At 44.3% G+C, this 21,927-nt stretch overlaps 1 long non-coding RNA gene across 1 annotated transcript in view; it reads left to right on the top strand.

Annotated features, from left to right (window-relative positions):
- The window catches only part of LOC103131007 (uncharacterized), a 15,925-nt gene extending 4,698 nt beyond the window's left edge, over nucleotides 1-11,227 (top strand). Inside the window, exon 2 of the long non-coding RNA XR_475315.2 lies at nucleotides 1,932-11,227. This is a non-coding gene — a long non-coding RNA (uncharacterized LOC103131007). The remainder of the gene's footprint in view (nucleotides 1-1,931) is intronic.
- Nucleotides 11,228-21,927: the final 10,700 nt, after the last annotated feature.

Consider the following 21,927-nt stretch of genomic DNA (forward strand, 5'->3'; position numbering starts at 1 on the left):
TGTGTGTGTGTGTGTGTGTGTGTGAAGTGCATGCCAGGATGAAGAGGAGAAAGTGATCCAGAGAGGAATGCTGAGGAAGAGGAGTGAGGATGATGAGATGGGACGGGTAGTAAAGTGAGGGAGTGTTTAAAGGTGGGGGGGTTCCTTGGCGATGGCAGTCACGTCCCAGGCCGTCTGGTCGTCCCTAGCAACCAGACATGATGTAAGACGAGGATGAACTTGAACTTGGCCAGGCAGCGAGGATGATGAGGGGGAGATTGGTGAAACGTGAACGTTTGGCGATCGATGCCGGCCGATCAGAGACAACACACACACGCGCGCACAAAGGAATGGGTCTGGTGGTCTGAACCCTCCCACGGTCCACCCAGGGTTTGGCGCCCCCTACTGGCAGTGGATGGTTTTATATTTGATCAGAAGTTCTTCAGATGTTCTTTGGACTTTTAGCTGCTTGTCCAAGATCTGCTCAGATGCTAAAAATAAGGCCTTATAATGTCTTAAATTAATTTTAAAAATATAAGTTGGACTTAAAAACGTTAATCACGGGTCTTAAACTATGTCGTGGCAGGATTTTTAAATCTCATATATTCTATCTACGTAGTTTTTTTTTTCTCACAGGACTTTTCAGTTTAAGTCATCTACAGACATCTTCATTACATTCTTGAGGCAGTTGTGGCTACCGCTAAGTAGCTGCTAACATACCCTTGCTAGCTAGTATCTCTCATTGATGCAAATTTATTGCTATTTGCCTGTACGACATAAGATGCTAGGTGCATTTTGTGCTAAAGTCTCGTCTTTACAGGGCTTAAGGCTGTAGAGCAGTGGTGCCCAAAGTGGGTCCTGGAGGCCCGGCATCCTGCATGTTTTAGTTCTCTCCCTGGTGGTAGTAACCACCTTTTCAGCATGTCGGTGTTCTTCTTAGGCCTTCTAACGAGCCATCATTTGATCCAGGTGCGTTAAACCAGGGAGAGACTAAAACATGCAGGATGCCGGGCCTCCAGGACCCACTTTGGACATCATTGCTGCAGAACCACATGCAGTGAGACATTCAAAGCTGTGAACAAACCTGAGAGAGGTCACAGTTTGGCTCCCCTGGTGATGCTGAAGGCTCCCAAGAAACAGTCGCTGCTTCTACTGCCACTTGTCTGAGAGCAGCTTTTGGTGTGACAAACTCTGAAGGCAGTGGTTCAGTGAATTTTAACGGTTGTCCAGTTATCCACACATCCATCCGTCCATCACCTTCCTCCCAGCTTGTCCTAGTCTTCCTCTGGGCCTCCTCCTGCTGGATCACCTCACCATGTGTTTCCATCATTTGTGAAAAAGATTCTGATGTCAACCTCAACTGCCCCAACCTAGAGAAGGCACTCTACCCTTTTCTGGACCTTCAGATTTGGAGGCGCTGATCCTCATGTTGGCGGCAAACCGATTCAATGGGAGCTGCAGATCACTGCCTGATGAAGCCAATCAGACCACATTATCTGACCCCAAGACGCCCAAACGGGATCAACGCCTTGGCCAGAAAGAGTCCGTAAAGGGCAGAATTGGTAACACAAGGTGACCTTGGTGGAGTCCAGCTTTCAACAGAAATGAGTCCAACCAGAGTTGTTACTGTGGAGGGAAATACGGCTGAGGAAGAGGAGCACAGGAGAAGGAGTAGAGCCTCGTGAGAACGGAGAGCCACCAATGCTGACAAATAGGGAAAGAGATTAAAATGAACAATAATTAATGTCTTCAACTAAAGTAAGAACGTGACAAGATATATAGTTGATTTCACAAGTAATTAAATGTCTTCATATATGTGTGTGATTTTCTTTTGTACATTTCTGATGTGATACAGGCCTTAAATTTCATTGATAATGGCCTTAGGAATGTGAAATGTGAGCTGGTGAGGTCTGGAGGAACCCTAATGTTGACCCCTATATCTGTCTCCACAGTGGTACCTGGGATAAGGACTCCGGAGGCGCAGACGCCCTCTATGGCCAGCCGCTGCAGCCTGTCCTCCAACACCAGCTGTCCCTGGTCAACCCCGTCACCGGTCCTGCAGATCCTGGCTCCACCGTCAATGACTCGGCATCGGCATGGCTAAAGCAGATTAAGCGCTCCCACGCTGCGAATCGTTCGTCCCAGAATTCCTTGCAGACTCTTGGATCGTATATCTGTAGTGCTGGATCTGAGTCCTGAACCTTTTTCCCTGAATCCCTGACCTGTGGGGCAACGGGGGAAGCGACCTCTTCTGGGAACGTCATCAGACTGAGTCCCAGTTATTCCTCTGTGGAGGACCTACCTTTCCATCACTTTGTGCCGTGTGAACTTTTGCAGTGGTTTGAAGCCCTCAAGGCTGCCACCACCCCTTCCTCCTTAGTGGATCCCTGCAGCCGGGAGTTGGCAGGGGGCCACCTGGCTCAGAGACACCAGCTGAAACAAACCTCCTGGGACAGACGCTGCCTCCTTCCCTAGCTCTCTTCAGGACTTGGACGGTAGCATGATGGGAGGAGCTGAGCCGGGGGCGGAGCAGCATGAACTAACCGTGGGGGCTCTGGGTGGGGCATCCTGAAGGTGGTCTGGATTCGCTGCTACGCTTCACCAGGCGCTCGTTTCTCTGGAGGCTTCATGGCTCATCGGTTTCTCTCTTTTAGCCTCCATTCTCTCCTTCCATCCATCCACCTGTCCAGGTGAAGAGGCAGCGTACGCAGGGCGGGCCGAACCCCCGGGGGTCCGAAGCCACGCCGCCAGTCAGGGGAGAGCCCCACCTCTCAAACTTAACAGTGAAATCATGAGGAAAAGTGCAATTTTGTTGACTAGTTGTTGGATTATTAAATATATCTAAATGTATATTTTTCTTGTAGTCCGCTCAGACCTGGGACTCTAAAACACTGAGCGACAAACCGACACGCAGCCTTGGGGAACCCCAACCCAGTGAGAAACCACCAAACCGCGTCGTTCTTTGATAATCTGGTAGTTTGATATGAGAACGTCTGAATCAGAGATCAGTTTCTGAGCAAAGGACTGATGTTCATTCAGCTCAAATAGGAATGAATAACGATTCCTTTATTTGAAATTTATTCTGCGTCAGGGAAACAAAATGTCTCCTGAGGCCAAATCACAACAATTTAAGCTTGAAACAAATCAGTTTGGCAAGATAATCTGCCTGGCAACGGGCTGTCATGTGATTGGCTGGGTCTTCCAGAGGCTCCATCCAATCACAGGCACTTCTTCCTCCAGCTGGCCAATAGGCTGTGAGTGTGTCATCAGGGGGCGTGGTTTATTTATGAAGATTTTAACTCTTCTTCAGTTTGTTTTTTCTTTCTTATCCTATAAATATCTATAGACACACACACCCGACGTTAACACGAGTTTAAGTGGAAAAAGTCATAAAAATAAGTTAAAAAAATCTGCATGTGTTCGTGTTTGTGGCCGTTTTCTCCATAGATGACGTAGTTAGTGATAAACGGATGATATTCCAACATGAGGCACTTCCTGTCGGTTCTTCACTTCCCTACAACTCTCGGTTCTTTTCCTCTCATGTTTTCCTGGCAGCAGTAGAACCGGTCCGGTCTTCAAATCCAAAATGTTACTTTGTCTGTCCTGTGTCTAAATTAGCTGATCCTGGTCTCTGCGCCACAAACACTAGCAGGATGTCCAACCTGTGGTCAAACCAGCTTTAAGGTGGCGTGGCCTGCAGGTGGCGCTGTAGGCTGATTAATTTTGGTTTTATTAGGAGGAAGTTGTGAAGAACTCGTTTTGGAGGCGGTTAAAGGTCAGATGGTCTCCTCCGTGTTTGAGGCTGGATCTCCTGAAGGCTGCAGATGGAAACGTTCGCTGAACTTTTTCCACCAAAGCAGCTCCAGGTCCAAACCACAAGCTGCTCTACAGCCCATAATTATCTATACCCCTGGCAAGCTTGGCTCTATTTTGTTTCTGATAGGACACAAAGCTCTTTTTATATAGCAAACTTATCTCTATTATAAGAGACATAAAAAATCTGCTTTAATTATATTAGAATAATAATCTGCATCAATTATCAATTAAAACATTTTTACTCCCTGATGAATGAGTGAAGCTTACTAGCTACATGCCTGTCTTGTTGTATATATAGCCAAACATTGGTTGATACTTATTCCTCTCTTGTCAAGTTTGATTTTAGATGTGCTCTGATACCACCCAGTGGTCGGAGTGTGAACTACATGTGGTTCATGGAAGCGGAATTGTGCAATTGGCCGATAAACTATTAATAATCTGAATCCTCAGCTAGGTTGTGCAATAAAAATATATTTTTAGACTAATGTTTTCTATACATGATATATTAAAACAGACCACACATGTTTAAAATTCTAAAATTTATTTCTAATTTGTGTTTGAAGTTTTTTAGTAACACTCGGCAACTAATGAATGAAAATGAGTGATGCTAGTCTTTATAACCTATATATAAATTTAGATATATTTGTAAAAAAAAAAAGTAAATAGTATTTTTATTATATATAAATATTCATTAATAAATAATTATTTTCACAAGTGTATAATATCTGTTTTATCTGGATTTAGGGAACACAAGCTTCTAGGACATTACAGTAAAGACATTTTTCAGTAGTTAGCTCTATTTGAAACACTGCAGGATAAAAACAAATGGTTGGTCAAAAATATCTGCTGAAAATCAGTTTGAAAACTGATTTCATGGGACTGCTGTGAAGGAATTTTACAGTGTTTAAAACACTATGATGATGAAAAAACAGTGGTTGTTCAAAAAGAAAAATTTGACCTAATTCAATCTGTTTCATTCCTTAACTGCCTGGTGTTGCTAATTAGCATCATAGCTAAATTTACACTAATGGTGTCTGAAATGTTCAAATTTATAATGTCTAAGTTTTTGTGCACTCGGACATTCGGGCATTAAGGGGTTGTTAGCTTGTGGGCGGAGCAGCTTGTTGGTCCTCCACTGTTCAGATGAGAATTAATGGAGTTATAAACCGCATTCTGATTGGTTGCTGGATGTTCTGGTTCTGGAGCAGAGATCAGCTTAGTGGAGCCCAGACATCCAACTCCAACTGGCGGTCAGCTTTAGAACTCCAGAGTCTCCCTGTTGTTACCACAGCGCTCCAGTAGGGGGCAGAGCAGCAGAAACAGCTTCCAGCGCTATTTGCTGCTCATTTAACTGAATCCAGACCTTCTGGTCGACCACTTCGTGATCTTCTCCGTCTTTCCAGGGAATTTTCCATCTGTTGCTGGAAGGTTTCACATCTTCCCGTTTGTCTGCCTGATTGTTCCCTGATCCGAGTATCGGATGTAAATTATGCAATATCTGCTTGCACTCTGACACGTCTTTTTATGGTTAGTTTTCCTTCCTTCAGATCGAAGCCGGACCCTACTCAGCCGCTGTGGTGGCTCTGGTCCGATGAGCCAGGCTGCTGTCTCATGAACCCGACCTTAAACAAATCCAAGCTGTCATCCGTCAGAGTGCGGACGGTTCTGTGAAACGGATCTGTCCGGTTCTGTTGGGTTTGAGGCTGTGAGGGCCGAGGGTCAGTTCTGTTCCTGCCTTGCCTTTAGCTGTGAGTTGGGCATTATCTATCTGCACTAAATATGAGATGGTGAATACAGGAAAGCAGCTTCTAGGTCGAATCGATTAAAGGGAATAAAATGAGAAAATTGTACGGACATTTTTTTAAGTGTCAAAAAATCTGATCAGTTGGTTTGGATCCGACTGTCGCTGAGCGTTTGAGACATCTTTAAGGAAACTACAATGAGTGAGCAGTAGTGTGGGCAGCGAGTTTGTTTGTTGTTTGTTCATTTAGTTGGTTCTGCAGTGAAGGCAGAGGGAGCGCCTCCTACTGGCTGGAGCCCTGACTGAGTGCTGTATAGTTTATTGATTTTAAAGCTGCCCTATTTTCTAATGCAGGACTTTTTTAACAATGACTAAGTGAGGAAACTGTGGTGGTGTGAATTTTCTGACTGTTTCTACGGAGGTTGTTTTTTTTCCTGGAAACTGGATCCAAGTTGAAAACTTTCCCGTTTCCTCCTTTTTTCTTGAGTTTCCCTTTTTATGTATTTATGAACATTTCCTATGTTGATGCTCTTCTGCAGCCCAGAGTGACCCCCATCCCCATTGTAAATGGATGTTACAGTTTCTGTATGTTCAGTGTTGATGAAGCTGAATTTAGTCCTTCTAAGGGAAAACAAAATTTTTCTGCATTTGAAGGAGTTTAGTTGTTAGGCAGGAGACATAGCTGGCCAAACGATGCCCAACTAGAAATGCATCCAGGCATCTTTTTTTCTGTTCACCATTCCATGCAGAACAATAAACAGCTTGATTATGCAACATGATTTTTTTCTTTCCCATCTGTTTCTTTCTCCACCTCCTCCTCCTGCACGCCTCCACCGCTGCGGAGCGACGGGACGCCGTGATCGGACCTCCTGCTACGGTTCCACCCAGGAATCAATTATTCTAATGATCAGTAAATCTTCTCTTTAATGTCTTCATTAACGGATCAATTCTTCTCTTTCTGCATCTAATGATACAAAAACCCGATCAACAACCCAGAGATGGTGCTTTAGTTTGGAGGTGCAAAGGAAACCGGGCCGGTTCTCATGAACCGGGCAGCAGGTCCAATCACAGCTGAACCAGAGCTGGAACCAGAACCGATCCAAACCTCACTCCCCCAGAGGAGCTCTGCTGCCTCATCAGGAAACGGAGGGGCAGTTTTTACCCCCATCATGCCCCAGGAACAGGAGCCCCCTCTCCAGCTGCTGCTGCGCAGTCAGGGGTCAGAGGTCATGGGTCGGGGTGTTTCTGAACAGATCACCGATGGAGGACTAGACCGTGCCTCCATCTTGCTTCTCCACAGCCAATCATGGCGCAGCAGTCTTAATCTGCATGAGAACTATGCACTGACTAACAGCCTTCACGTTCCTCCAGAGGGGGCGCCGTGGAGCGAACCCAGGAACCAGCATACTCCACCATATATGAAGATATGAAATGTAGTGCCTGTGAAGCTGTATTCTCCTGAACCTGTTTATATCTCCGGAACACCAGTAGCCTTCTGACTCTAGCTGATGTTCAATAATCACCTGATGTAACCTGCATGCTCTGCCATAGCGTCTAGCAAGACAGCAAGTAGGAAAAAAATGAACTTCCTGTTCATCTTCACCCTCCTCTTCATCAACTCACCACCATCTGTAAGGGACGTCTAACAGGCATCCACTGCAGGACGAGGGGCCCCAATGGGCCCTGCCATGATGGGACGCCATCAGGATGAGACTCACACTCTGGGTCCCTCTCTGATTGGACCCGTTCTAAGCCCTTCAGCCTCGCACAGTTTTAATCAGACAATCTCCAGATCACTGTTTTTAGCATCTGCAAACACTCAGCTGGTCCCCCTCACACACATCACATATATATATATATATATATATATATATATATGCACACACACACACGCACTCTTGTTAATCTCCCACATGAGGCCTGAAGGTAGCTTAGTGCTTTGTGGGGTCCACACACACATTCCAGCATGCATTGACCAACACCAACAGCCCCACCCCCTACCTCCTCCCCGGGCTGTTTCCTGCAGGAGAACCAATCGATGGCTTCTCCATTTTTCTGCAGCGCTCAGCATTATCTAGCCTGACTTCCCCAGACTCCTCCGCTGCCCCCCCTTCCACCCCCTGCCCCTGGCAGGACTTTAAACGAGCTGCTGCTCCTGCAGGATCAGAGCGGTTTAAAGGGAAGGTGGCTGCAGTACCTGGGAGCCTCCGCCTTGCCCCCCCAGCCCGGACCAGCTGGGGTCGATCGGCTCGTCTAGCTCACCTCCAGTGGCTCCTGCAGCCTGTCGATGCTGCTCACATCTTTGAAACTCAACAGTTTCTTCAACTCGTGCATCTCTTTCAGGCAGAAAACTTTGTTGATGACCAGACTGTTTTCTTAAAGGGCAATGCCATTGAATCTGCAAGCTGTCCGTTTCCGTCTTCTTCAGAGGACACAGATTAATTTACAGAAACCAAACATCTATCAAACATTCCTCTTTCAAAGTGCTTGAGATTTAAGGAAGGAGCATTAGATGGCCAGCAGTCAGACTTTGAGATGTCTTATTGACATATAATTATGAATATTTGCCTAAATGGCCAGGTCATAGCCACACTTTGTTTCCATGGGATGCTCCTCATCCTCTCTGGCTTAGGCTCTGACGGGAGAAAGAGGAGTTAACATCCTTTTCATTGTTAGCCTGATATTTCTGCTGCAGCTGCAGCAAGATGTTATAAACTCCAGGATCTAGCTGATAACATATCAGTTACCCAAAGGGAAATGTACATGACCTGGTTATTTATCCATTTCTTATCAATGAAAAATGTTAGTAAATATGTCAAAAAGGCTTTATGGTAGCAAAACAAAGCATGGTGAAAGATTTATACTTTCATAATTTACCAAAGTGTGACATTTACCAATGTTTAGCTATTTAGCTTATAAAGTCTTCAGTATAAATGATTTAGCGGCTTTCCACATGTAGAAACTTTGGCAGAAATTTTCTTTGAAAGCTTTTTTTAAAATCCTTTTTTCTAAATCTGAATAATTAAATTTCTCTCCCAGAAGATATTTTCTACATTAAATGTCTTAACCTTATAAAATCTGAATAGTTTGCTATGAATGTTGGCATTTGTATGCTAACAGAATGAAATCATGCTGAGCTTGTGAGTTGGGACGTCAGTACACCGATAACATAGTGACTTGTGCATGTTAATAAAAAATTAGCAAGGCTCACTAAACATAAAATTACATACAAGCATTAGCATGAGCCTGCTAACACTGAATAAAACCTAAATAGCTGTGGAAATTAGCCATATGCTACCATTCTCAACAAATACATGATTAACTAAACTTCCTCAATAACTTAAACTCTTGATAATTAGTGGGGTTCTTTGTTAGAAATTAGTTTCAGATTTTAGCATTAAACCGCTAATAGTAAATAAATGTTCAAAAATTGGATTAAATGTAGAGATTAACCCTAGCTGGCTAACAATAAATTAAACCATAATAATTAGTTGAGTATGTTACCATTGGTTTATTAACACAAATGACAACAAATTAGTCTGCTAATAATAAGTAATAATATACTGTACATTAGCAAAATGCTAACATTTTGAACATAGCTGATATTAGTTGGAAGGATTAGAAATCCTCATTAGAGATCCTTAAAAAAAACTGTGGACATTAGTGTTAGCATCAGCAATAAATAAAACCACATTAATTGTGAAATGAAGCATTAGCATGTTAAAACTGAATCAAATCAAAAATAATTAGTATGGACATTAGTAGCATGTTAACACAGTGACTTGTATATAGACTTAGCAGCAGAGATTAGTAACACTAAAATTAACATTCATTTCCTATAGATATAAGTGTTAGCAGATTACTAATAGATAAAATTACATTAAGTAACTGTTGATACTAGCGTTTGTATCTTAATGCTAAATGAAATCATCAAATAATCAGCTGTGGAAGTATCAGCATGTTAACATTAATAATATAGCTAAAACTATTAGTTGTGATTAATAGCAGTTCCTAAGCATGTGTTAATTAGATGGGGACAATAGTGTTAGCACTAGCACTGAAGAAAACCAAATTCATTAGCTGTGAGCATAAGCACTAAAAATACAATTAAATTATATGAAATAGTGTGAACATTAGCTACATGCTCACATGTTATTAGCAAATATTACATAAACTTACTTAAAAGTAGGAATTAGTAACAAACAATAATTAGCTCACAATAATTAGCTGGATGCTAGCATTACCCTGCTAACACTAAAAAAAACCCAGCTGGCTGTTACCTTTAGCATGCTAATATTGAAGAAATTCCAGTAACTAGCTGTGGACATTAGTAGCATGTTAATTAGTTGTGGTAAGTGGTAGTAGAACAGATCAGTAAGATTTCCATGAACCCCTGGTATTTCAAGGAGTTGTGGTCCACAGCTGCTTGTAAAGTTAAAATCTATAAATACTTGAGACTCCCTCTAAACTCTTTTAACTGCCTGCTTTCAATATCAAAAGCTAAATTTACCTTAATTTGCATTAGTCCCGTCATAGCACTACTTCAGAACATAACAAATTGTCCTCATTATTTCTGCTTTTGAGGGTTCAGACAATCAGCGCCAAGGAAAATAAATGGCGCTCCAGTTTTGTGTCAAGAAGCATTGTATCAGGTACTTCAGCTGCCCAAGATGCATTTTCTTTTAAATATTCTAGATGTGGTCTGCAAAAAGAATATGCAAAAATGTACTTTTTCCTTGAATCTCCAAATAGACGGGGTCCACCATAGCAAAACTTTACAATAATAAGGTTAAAAGCCTATTGTCATATTAATTTTTGGCGTTAGCAGCCTGGCAGAAGATAAGACAATTTTGTATTAAAATTAGCATTAGCTTTGGAACAAGTACTAGTCACTGCCAATGACATTAGTGAGAGTTTATCATCAATTAGTGATGATAAACATTTCAACTTCCAACTCACTGCTGCTGATCAAAAGGCTAACTGGAGAACTCAAGCAAGTTTTAAGGTTTATCAGGACAAAAATGGATGGAAGTGGAACAAAACATGGCTGGCCAGCAGAGCATTGGCATTGCCCTTTAGGAGAATAGAATATAATAGAATAGAAATATTAGCATCAGGCTTTACTCCACACTGTGTTGAAATCTCTTGTATAACTCAATCCAGGGATTCGTTTTTACAGTCTTTCCAAACTGCCCTCCTGTTTTCCAGGCTCTTGACGTTTTTAACCGTTTGAACCAATCACCAGTGAAATAATCAGTTTGATCAGCCTTAAGGAATCGTCTCGTTGCCTTTGTCCAGGTGCCCTGGAGGTGGCGCTATGCGTAGCTAACGACAATCTTTAGGAAGGAGAGCTTTATAATCCCTTGAGCGAGGCTGGAGAGGCAGAACCACACCGTTTCCCATCATTCCCTGCTCACTGCCTGAATCACCATGGAAACCAGCTCAATCAGCCCTTCCGTCCATCCTCACCTGAAACGTACCGATACCTCGTGCCTCAACAGCAAGGCGGCGCTTTGAGCCGACCTGGTGTCACCTGATGTCCAGTGTTTCATTTGGCCGGTTCTGTTCTACCGGGTCGTTCTGTCTGTCTGTCTGTCCATCACCACCGCCATGTCCGCTCAGACTCAACTTACTGAAAGCAAAATGTGCGTTTCCTATGCAACCACATGAAAATAAAAATGCTAAAGCTAACAACCCAGGCTGCTTCACTCTCATGTTTCCTGACTAAAGTCCAGCACCTGAAAGCAACTGGACCTCTGAGGTTGGAGATGGCCGTTTCCTTTCAAAATGGCTGCCAAAGAGAAACCATGACGGTTGTTTTAGTAGAAACAATGATGCAGGACACGTCTTATGCATCACAGCAAACACCTTTCTCACGGTTAGAATGTTCATTTCACAGTTGGAGGTTTGGGCTTTGACTAGGCCATTATAACATCTGAGCCTGCTTTGGTCCAGTCACACTGACTTGGTTCTGCTGGGTTTCAGATCAACATGTTATCAGATTTTCTGCTCTGATTGTATCTGCTGTTCTGTTTCTTTCCTCTTCTTGTTCTCCTGGTTGAACTTCCTCCTCCTCCTCCTCCTCTTCCTCCCACGTCTCCGTTACCCAGCAGTTCCTGCAGCTTCGCAGCATCAGCATCATTCCTGACACCATGTTTGATTCCTGCTGCCTGTGGTTTGGATCATCTCAGTGATCTGCCCCCCCATGTGAGCTGTGTTGTTGTGGTCTGAGCTTGGGTTCTTCCCCCAGGGTGCTGAGGGGAGGGGGGCAGCTCGCCTGCTCCTCAGGTTTCAGAGGGGAAGACGACCGCAGAGGAGTGTGAATAATTCAACCAGCCGCCAATAGCAGGCATCGCCTTTCCACACACACACACACTGAGTCGTGACCTGATCTGCCCTCTCAACACTCGCTGTGTGACGCTGCAGAGGTTACAGAGTGAAGATGAAGGTCTGGGAGAATCAGCAGAATGAGGTAAAGCAGAGCTGGATCGGCCTGTAGTCAGAACCAGAACCAGGATAACAGGTCGAACTGTGGAACCAGAACCAGTCAGCGGTCCATCAGCTCTGAGCCGTAGGTGGCTGGTTTGGTCAGACTGAGTCCTTCCTGCTGCAGACTGAAGGGAGGAGACGTGGGAAAGCTGCTCATGCCTGCTGTTAAACACGGAGAAGGATGTATGATGCTGTGGGCTGATTCTCTTTAACAAAGCAGCGTGATTAGCAAATGCTACCTGTTTCCATGGAGACATTCATTCACTTTTCCCAGTTAGCGTTGCAGCCTGATGTTTCTCTACATTACAGGTTCTAGTTTGGGTTTGTGGGTCAGAACTGGACAGCAGCACGTCATCAGCGAACAAACAGACCCCCACCGTCTGCCTCCAAGCTAACACTAGCGCCTGCAAGCCAGTGCTAAAGCAATAGCCAATAACAACAGAAGGACAACAGAGGGTCAGCTAGCTTAAAGGTTAAAACCAGAATCTATTGTTTTTAATGAGCTCAGACACGGTTTAACACCAATGAAGGAAATAATTAAAGCTCTGCCCATCCACGCACCAATTAGCATTAATCACAGTGCATGTGTGTTACTGATCAATAATGAAACTTTGTGAGAAACGGCCGCAGCAGGAGGGAGACGCTGGTTTGGGACCAGCTTCCTGGTTTCTGCTGCTGTGATTGGTCCAGCTGGCTGGTCAGCTGACAGGAGGAACCAATAGGATGAACTGAACCGAACTGAAGTTCACCTGAACTGACGGTGGTTCTGTCAGGGTTTATTCTGCTTCTTTCTGTCTTGAAATAAAAAATTTATTTACATCCTCAGTCCGGAGTCAGAACCTCGTCCTGCAAACAGAATCGGCAACATTCTAACTAACTTTTCAAGCACCTTAGGTAAGAAAGAGAGCTTAGATATGTTCTAGTACGCGCTTGAATCTAGATTGGGTTTTTAAGAAAGGATTAAACCACAGCATGTAGAGAGCTGATGGGACGCAGCCTGACCACAGTGAGGCGTTTATCTCCATGAAGGTGTGATAGCCACAGGTAACAAAACGTCTTTAATCCAACAGGAAGACAGTATGGAGGCTGATTTGATGGTCGGCTGAAAATGATCCAGCGTAGATCTGCAATGTCGCATCCATCAGGATCTGAATCTAATGATGTAGATCTACATCCTAAGAACTGTAATTTTCCCACTGAGCAACTTAGAAAAAGCCTCAGTGGGAGGCTTTTACATCCTTTTCTAAATTGAAATTTAGAAAAGGATTTACAATCCAGAAAGACCTGAGGCCATTTGAAGCTACAACATTAACATAGGGCAATAAAGCATTAGAACATTAGGGCATTAACGCATTGGCAAATTGGGGCATTAGTGTATTAGCACATCCAGGCATTAGGACAGTAGTGCATTAGGGCATTAGGGCAATAGTGTCATGAATTGCAGGTTGTAGAACATGAGAACAGATGCGGTGGACCCAACCAGGAGCAGGAACACAGGTGGGACTAAATGCAAGGAGACAATCAGGTTAAACAAGGGACATGTGTAAACAAGGTATAGACGGGACAACACAGAGACTCCACAGAACACTGAAACCTGAATAAACAGAAATAGATAAAACCTTACAAATTGTGCATTAGGGTACTAGAGCATTAGTGCATGAGGGCATTAACGCATTAACATATTAGGGCATTAACAAATTAGGGCATTAGGGCAGTAATGCATTAGCATATTAGAGCATTAGCAAATTTGGGCATTAACACATTAGCACATCCATTGTAAAAGTTGGAGCACTTCAATATTCAGATTGTTGGCAGTAGGGTATTATCCAGGGCATTAGCAAATTAGAGCATTAGGGCATTAACACATTCAGGCATTAGGGTATTAGCATATTTGGGCATTAGCGCATTCAGGCATAAGGGCAGTAGCACATTAGGGCATTAGCGTGTTAGGGCATTAACAAATTAGGGCATTAACACATTCAGGCATTAGAGCATTAGCATATTAGGGCATGAGCCCATTCAGGCATAACAGCAGTAGCACATTAGGGCATTAGCGTATTAGGGCATTACCAAATTAGGGCATTAGCACATTCAGTCATTAGCTGAATGCCTGAATGCATGTAGCTACTACTAATGCACTAGGACAGGGGTCACCAACTCCAGTTCTCCAGTCCTTTTAGATGCATCTCTGCTCAAACTCACCTGGATCAAATAAACTGCTTGTTTCCAGCCTATTGCAGAGAGGAATGAATGCTGGTGAGGGAATTCAGACATTTTGGAGCAGATGTGAATCTAAAAGTTGCAGGATGGTGGCCTTTGAGGAATGGAGTTGGTGACCCCTCCACTAGGGTATTAGGGCACTAGTGGGGCACTAGTAGTGCATTAGGCTCCTAATGCACATTAGGACAGTAGTGCATTCAGGCATTGGCGCATTAGTGCATTAGGGCAATAACGCATTAGCATATTAGAGCATTAGCAAATTAGGGCATTAAAGCATTATCACATGCATTGTAAAAGTTGGAGCGCTTTAATATCCAGATTGGTGTCAGTAGGGAATTATCCAGGGCTGCACTGAGTTGGAGAACTTTGGTCCTGAAGATGAAACATGGTGGCTGTTGGTGGGGATGCCCCACCAACAGATGCCCCACCTGCCAGTAATCCGCCCTCCAATTGGTCAAAGGAAGGCTCTGCAGATGGAGGTTTATCTTGGTTTCTGCCACATTTTATTCAATCTGTTCCCAGTTTAATTTCTGTAGCTCAGATAAAAATATGGATTTAAAAACTGATATATTCATGTCTAGAGGTCAGGTTTTAAAATATATCAGAGAGTTTGGAGATGAAGCCTTCCTCCTTCTCCTCCTCCTCCTTCATGCTTCTTCAAACACGGAGCTCTCCAGGATCTTTAAATATGATTTTATGTCCCTGTGGAGGAGACATTTACTCTGAGAGGTCGACATCTCCCCTGAGGAACAAACTCCACCTCTTCCTCCTCCTGTGTCTCCTATCCGTTCCATCTGTTGGTTTTATGACTTCTGCAGGTTTCTGTTTGTGGATCCTTCAGCCTGAAACCTCTTCTGAAACTTATCACTTTTCTGTTTGAACTCTTTCACTTTTAATAGTTTATTAGTTTAATCCTGTATTACTGTAACCTCAGGAGTTTAGGTTAACTAATCATTTTTGTATGATTGGTTAGCTAACTGGTTGAATGACTGGTTAACTGTTTGTACAAATGGCGTATGAATGAATGGCTTGTATCCCCCGAGCTTTTCAGAGCGCGAAGAAATAAAAATTGACAAAAAGTAACTGTCGACATTGTGAAGCAGCCAACTTCACAATTCTTTAGCCTGTTATTCATCCAGCCACCAGGGGCGCTGCTGTTAAAGTTCTAGCTTCACATTGTGGAAGTAAAACTGTACACGGGTGATTCTTTTTTTGCGGCAACATTCCATGTCCCCATGTTTTGCTTACAATTATTTTTTGTAAAATGTGCCAAATATTTACAACAAAGTATTTTAATTGTACATTTTGATGTTTGCCATTATTCAAATATAAATGAAATGCCTTTTAAATATTATTTTGTTCTTTACACACTTTTTTGGTGACCAACATGCTCAATTTCATTGCGTCCCCAGAGCAGTGTAACAGACTTCCTCATGAAGTTTGAACTATGAAATATATATTTTTTAATGTTTTTCTTTCAATAAGTTGATTGACTGGACTAAACATTATTGTCAAAACTATTTTTCTTATTTGATATTTTCCTCATATTCTACATGTCCCAGTACTTTCCACCCTGTTGGGATGTTTCCTTGTTGCCTTCAAAAAGTCTAAAATTCCATAAAAACCATTTAATGGAAGTGACATCAACTGGTTTTGAAGTAAATTCAACCATGGAAAACAAAGTAAGCTTCAACTGTCACCATCTCTGTACTTTTTCTTATCTTAAACATGTTAAACCTGGATGAGTAAAGCTTAAAGCTCCACCCTGTTAGGATGGATTGTGAAAATGTTTATTCAGTAGAATTTAAAAAACATTATATTAGTCATTAAAGGTTTATTATTCTGTTGAAGGTTAACTAGCTAAATGTTCACCACATAAAGAGCTACAGGTAGATTAGTTAGAAAAGTTCCACCCTGTTATGGGTGGAAATTAGGGTGAAAAGTAAAAAATGTCAGATGATGGAATAGAGTTGCAGAGCAGTCTGAGGTATTATCAGATGTCTTTCCCATTTGTCTGTTTTCATTTCACTAGTTGCCCCCATTGACTCCTGTGAGGAACAATGAGTACCTGTCAGGGGAAAATCCACTACAGGGATGTCACCTGTTTGCCCAAATAGAGCCAGGACAAATACTCTGCCTTTACTTTGACTTGAAAGAGGCAATTCTGCAACTAATGATGAAAATCATCAGATTTTAGAAGACATTCATTTTCCACCCTGTTATGGGACAATCCACCATTGTTCCATTCCACACGTTTTTATTAAATATTGTTACAGAAACATTAAATACTGTGAATTTTTCTATGCCATGTTGGGAATTGAAGACCAATAAATGCACATATTGATATAAGTTTTTTAAATTACCAATATTTTCAATGCTGTCAGTAATAATGAGTAAAAAAAACATTTTTTTCTTTACAATAAAGACATAAATGATTCGTAACTACATGATGTGTTACAATTTCAAAAATAAAACATATTATATAGTAAAAGGGACACACTCTTTAAGAAAAAGTCATTATTTTTCAAAATGTACGTTTAACTATTTGTGGTCTATATGTAAATGTTCATAACACATGAACACATTCAGAGACAATGGTGAAAAAAAAACACCTGTAATTATTAATTCATCCAATCCTGAGCTTGCCCGTTATTAATTTCTTATTGTTAAACATGTCAGTGTTGTAACAAAATACTTAAAACATTAATACTTTTTTTTTTCAAATGTCCTGAAGCCGAAATGTTGCCGCAAAAAAAGAATCACCCATGCCTGAGCTTACTTTCGGTTTATGCTAGGAGAGTATTGAATTCATGAGTTTATGTTTGTTGTACAGTGAGCTGAAGTTGGCTTCCGATTGGAGCTTCCGTTTCGGGAAATGGCTAAAGGGCGATTCCACCAAATTTTTCGCTACCTTCAGCATCTTTAATCTGCTACAGTTAAAAAACTTCAACATCTTCAAACCTGAAGTATGTTATTATGCTCTAATAGCAGAATATTTAAAACCAAGTTTGTGATTTGTGAAACTTAAGTGAAGAGCGATTTCAGTTGCTTTTTGTGTCTGTACCACACCAGGGGCCTCATGTCTAAACCGGCGTACACACATAAAAATGTGTGGTCCCATATTTTATGCACAAGTTGGCATGAATAAAAATTAACTTTACGTCAAAGTTTGCGTAAATATACACACACTTTTTCCCTGTGTGAAAATGTGCGACAGCCACACAAACTTTATCTGTGCACAATATCAAACTACAAAGCGTCAAAACTCACCTAAACACACTGAAACCTGACAACATTCAGTTATTTAGACCAGAAAGCATCAAACTCGGTGTTTTTTAATGATTTTAATCTTTTATTGTTTAAACAATGAAACTGAACCACATTTATCCTCAGACAATAACTTAACACACACAAAATAAAGAAAATAAAACTAAAGGATGGCAAAACCTCACTCCAATGTAAATAACTTCCTCAGTTTGTCTGATAAAGATGTAACAAAAGTTATGACTAACTACGGTTCTATGAATCCCTACTGACCGCCAGAGGTGGTGCTCAAAGCACTGAATGATCACTCTTGCACATGCACAGGTCGAGAACCTTATACCAACATGGTCACGTGTGACCCCCAGTCACACGTGACTATAAGTCTATATAGTCACGTGACAATGACAGCTCAGTCCCTTAATCTTCTCGCAAAACACGATGATTCCGAGGGGCCGAACGCTCTGGCGGTCATCCGGGATTCATAGAACCGTAGTTACAGTCGTAACTTTCGTTCTATTTCATCCCTACTGACCGCCAGAGGCGGTGCTTAAAGCACTGGATGACGATTATCAACAGAGTCCTGAGGAATCACACACAGAAAAGAAACAATCCCAAAACATGCCCACCTGACTAGGATGACGATGAACGCTGGGACAGGATCCCCTCCAATGGGTGAAAGGCGGCCAGGTTAACCCTGTAAAACCTAGCAAAAGTATTTGGAGATGACCAGGAGGCTGCTGCACAGATAGTCTCCAGAGTGACCTCAGTCATAGCGGCCCATGACGCACTAATGCTCCTGGTGGAATGGCACCGTACACCAGCAGGAGGTTGGTGGCCCTGTAGAACATATGCTTGTTCCACCACATCCACAATCCAACGTGCAAGACGCTGTTTGGAAAGGGCCTGCCCCTTGCGGGGCTCTGCATAGCAAACAAACAGACTATAAGACTGCCATAGAGAAGCTACGGCAGTCTGATAGTCTGCTACGGCACACTGCCGTAGACTGCCGCAGTGTCTGTGCATGTAAGACACTGACATACAGCGTCTGACATACGCTTCCAGTGCCCAAACAGGGCATAGAGGCTCATCAGGCCCATCTGCATCAAAGCGAGCAAGCTGGAGGGGCACAGAGTGGCTTGCAGATGAGGCCACCTTAGAAAGAAATGCCACGTCAGGCCAAAGAGTAACGCCAGAGCCAGCTAGGTTCCAACGGCAACAGGACTCGTGAACAGACAAGGTCCCACACAGGTACGACAGGGTGTAAGGGAGGGTGCAAGAGTCGGGCACCCCTCAGAAACTAAGAAACGTCTTTGTTACGGCCTATCGTCTCTCCACTCACCACCACATGCCAACAAGAGATGGCAGCCACATAAACTTTCAGAGTGGATGGAGACCGACCCTGAGAAAGCAATCCTTGAAGGAAGTTTAAAATAACTGAAATAGAACAGTGTACAGGATCCTCATGTCTAGCATGACACCAACTGCTAAAAACATTCCACCTATGAGTGTATGCCAGTCGCGTTGAAGGGGCCCTGGCGTTAGTCATTGTNTGACAATGACAGCTCAGTCCCTTAATCTTCTCGCAAAACACGATGATTCCGAGGGGCCGAACGCTCTGGCGGTCATCCGGGATTCATAGAACCGTAGTTACAGTCGTAACTTTCGTTCTATTTCATCCCTACTGACCGCCAGAGGCGGTGCTTAAAGCACTGGATGACGATTATCAACAGAGTCCTGAGGAATCACACACAGAAAAGAAACAATCCCAAAACATGCCCACCTGACTAGGATGACGATGAACGCTGGGACAGGATCCCCTCCAATGGGTGAAAGGCGGCCAGGTTAACCCTGTAAAACCTAGCAAAAGTATTTGGAGATGACCAGGAGGCTGCTGCACAGATAGTCTCCAGAGTGACCTCAGTCATAGCGGCCCATGACGCACTAATGCTCCTGGTGGAATGGCACCGTACACCAGCAGGAGGTTGGTGGCCCTGTAGAACATATGCTTGTTCCACCACATCCACAATCCAACGTGCAAGACGCTGTTTGGAAAGGGCCTGCCCCTTGCGGGGCTCTGCATAGCAAACAAACAGACTATAAGACTGCCATAGAGAAGCTACGGCAGTCTGATAGTCTGCTACGGCACACTGCCGTAGACTGCCGCAGTGTCTGTGCATGTAAGACACTGACATACAGCGTCTGACATACGCTTCCAGTGCCCAAACAGGGCATAGAGGCTCATCAGGCCCATCTGCATCAAAGCGAGCAAGCTGGAGGGGCACAGAGTGGCTTGCAGATGAGGCCACCTTAGAAAGAAATGCCACGTCAGGCCAAAGAGTAACGCCAGAGCCAGCTAGGTTCCAACGGCAACAGGACTCGTGAACAGACAAGGTCCCACACAGGTACGACAGGGTGTAAGGGAGGGTGCAAGAGTCGGGCACCCCTCAGAAACTAAGAAACGTCTTTGTTACGGCCTATCGTCTCTCCACTCACCACCACATGCCAACAAGAGATGGCAGCCACATAAACTTTCAGAGTGGATGGAGACCGACCCTGAGAAAGCAATCCTTGAAGGAAGTTTAAAATAACTGAAATAGAACAGTGTACAGGATCCTCATGTCTAGCATGACACCAACTGCTAAAAACATTCCACCTATGAGTGTATGCCAGTCGCGTTGAAGGGGCCCTGGCGTTAGTCATTGTTAGTCATTGTATGCCCAACGTCTCCGTCATACTCCGAGAAGGAGATGCTGGGCCTCGTAGCGGCCAAACCCAGAGCTGGAGGCGACTGGGATTGGGATGCAGGATCTGACCCCCCAGCTGTGACAGAAGGTCTTTCCTGTGGGGAAGAGGCATTAGAGAGCTGCAACAGAGCCTGTGCAGCAGTGGAAAACAGGTTCTCCCCGGCCACAAGGGGGCCACTAGAAGGACCTGATGCCCCTCCTGAAGGACTCACAGGAGTGTTGGGCCTATCAGGGGAAGAGGCGGAAAAGCATAGAGCAGCACTCTTGGCCAGTCGTGTGCCAGTGCGTCCTGACCCAGAGGACTGGCACTGTCTGCCATGGAGAACCAAAGCGGGCAATGTGTTGTCTCTCGGGATGCAAACAGGTCCACAGTTGCTATGCCATATTTCCCCCAAATAACCCCCACAACCTCTGGGTTTTGCCTCCACTCCCCCGGTGGTGGCCGTCCTCGAGACAGAATATTGGCTGGCCCATTCTGGACCCCTGGAATGTGGGCCGCCCTCAGGCTGGCAAAAAGAGGGGGTGCCCAGGTCAAGAGCTTCTGGGTCAGCCTCAGCAATGTTATCGACCGTGTTCCCCCCGATGGTTGATATGAAAAACCACTGAAGTATTGTCCGACTGCACCAGGACATGCCTTCCGCGCAGGCCTGGGAGGAAGTGTCGCAACACCCGTTGCACACCCTTCAACTCCAAGGCGTTGATGTGCTGCAGTTTTTCCCGCGGAGACCATGTCCCCCGGGCGATCCGTCACTGCCACGACGCCCCCCATCCTGTGGTGGATGCGTTGGTAGAGACAACCTCTCGACGAGCCAGCAGCGAGCCCAGTGGAACCCCTTTGGTCATAAACGCTGCCTCTCGTCACTGTGCCAGTGATGCGAGGCATTGATTGGACACCAGCAGTTCCTGCATCGGTGCAGTGTACGAGATGGGTGTAGCCTTAGGCTAGCGGTTCTCAACGTGGGCGGTACCACCCCCCAGGGGGCGTTCAGAGGACGGCAGGGGGCTCTGGCGGACATTTGACCTAAGCCAAACTTGGGTGGATCCTGCATGAGCGACAGGGCCCTGCCATCAGAGGTCGGCCATGAAAAGGCCTTAGTGCCTGCCCAACAGACATGAACCTCCTTCACATAGTCGGCAGATGGGGGAACCATAAAGGACGACCTAGTAGTAGAACGCCAAAAAAAGCACTAGAAGCATCAGGCTGGCTCTGTGGAGCATCCAGCTGCAACCGAGCAAGCGCAGTTCTCAAAGTGCCCACTATTGAATCATCCTCTTCCAACTGAGACCAGGAAGAGATACGCGAACTAGCGGTCGACATACACAAGCCAGATTCAAATGGATCTTGAAAATCAGTACCATATGCTGCCAGGGATATAGTATCATCTTCTAAAACAGAGTCCTGAACCCATGCTCTGCCCTGGGTCCGGGTCTCCAATCAGACCAGAGCCAACCCAGTCTCTAAGGGACTCGAGCAGTGCTTTCATCTGCTCCAACTCAGAAGATGGGCCACCTGCCCAGATAGGCCCTTCGAATCCCTGGAGCTCTTCTTGGTCCACTTACGTGGAGGCTCCATAGCCTCAGGAGCCAGACGCTTCACAGGCTGGCACCTTGAAAGTCAGCCAAAGAGCAGTACGCGGGGACAAGGGCAGAACAGAACAATTATGGCAGGCCACA

Source organism: Poecilia formosa, unplaced genomic scaffold (assembly GCF_000485575.1).
Source record: "Poecilia formosa unplaced genomic scaffold, Poecilia_formosa-5.1.2 Scaffold708, whole genome shotgun sequence".
Taxonomy (NCBI): Eukaryota; Metazoa; Chordata; class Actinopteri; order Cyprinodontiformes; family Poeciliidae; genus Poecilia; species Poecilia formosa.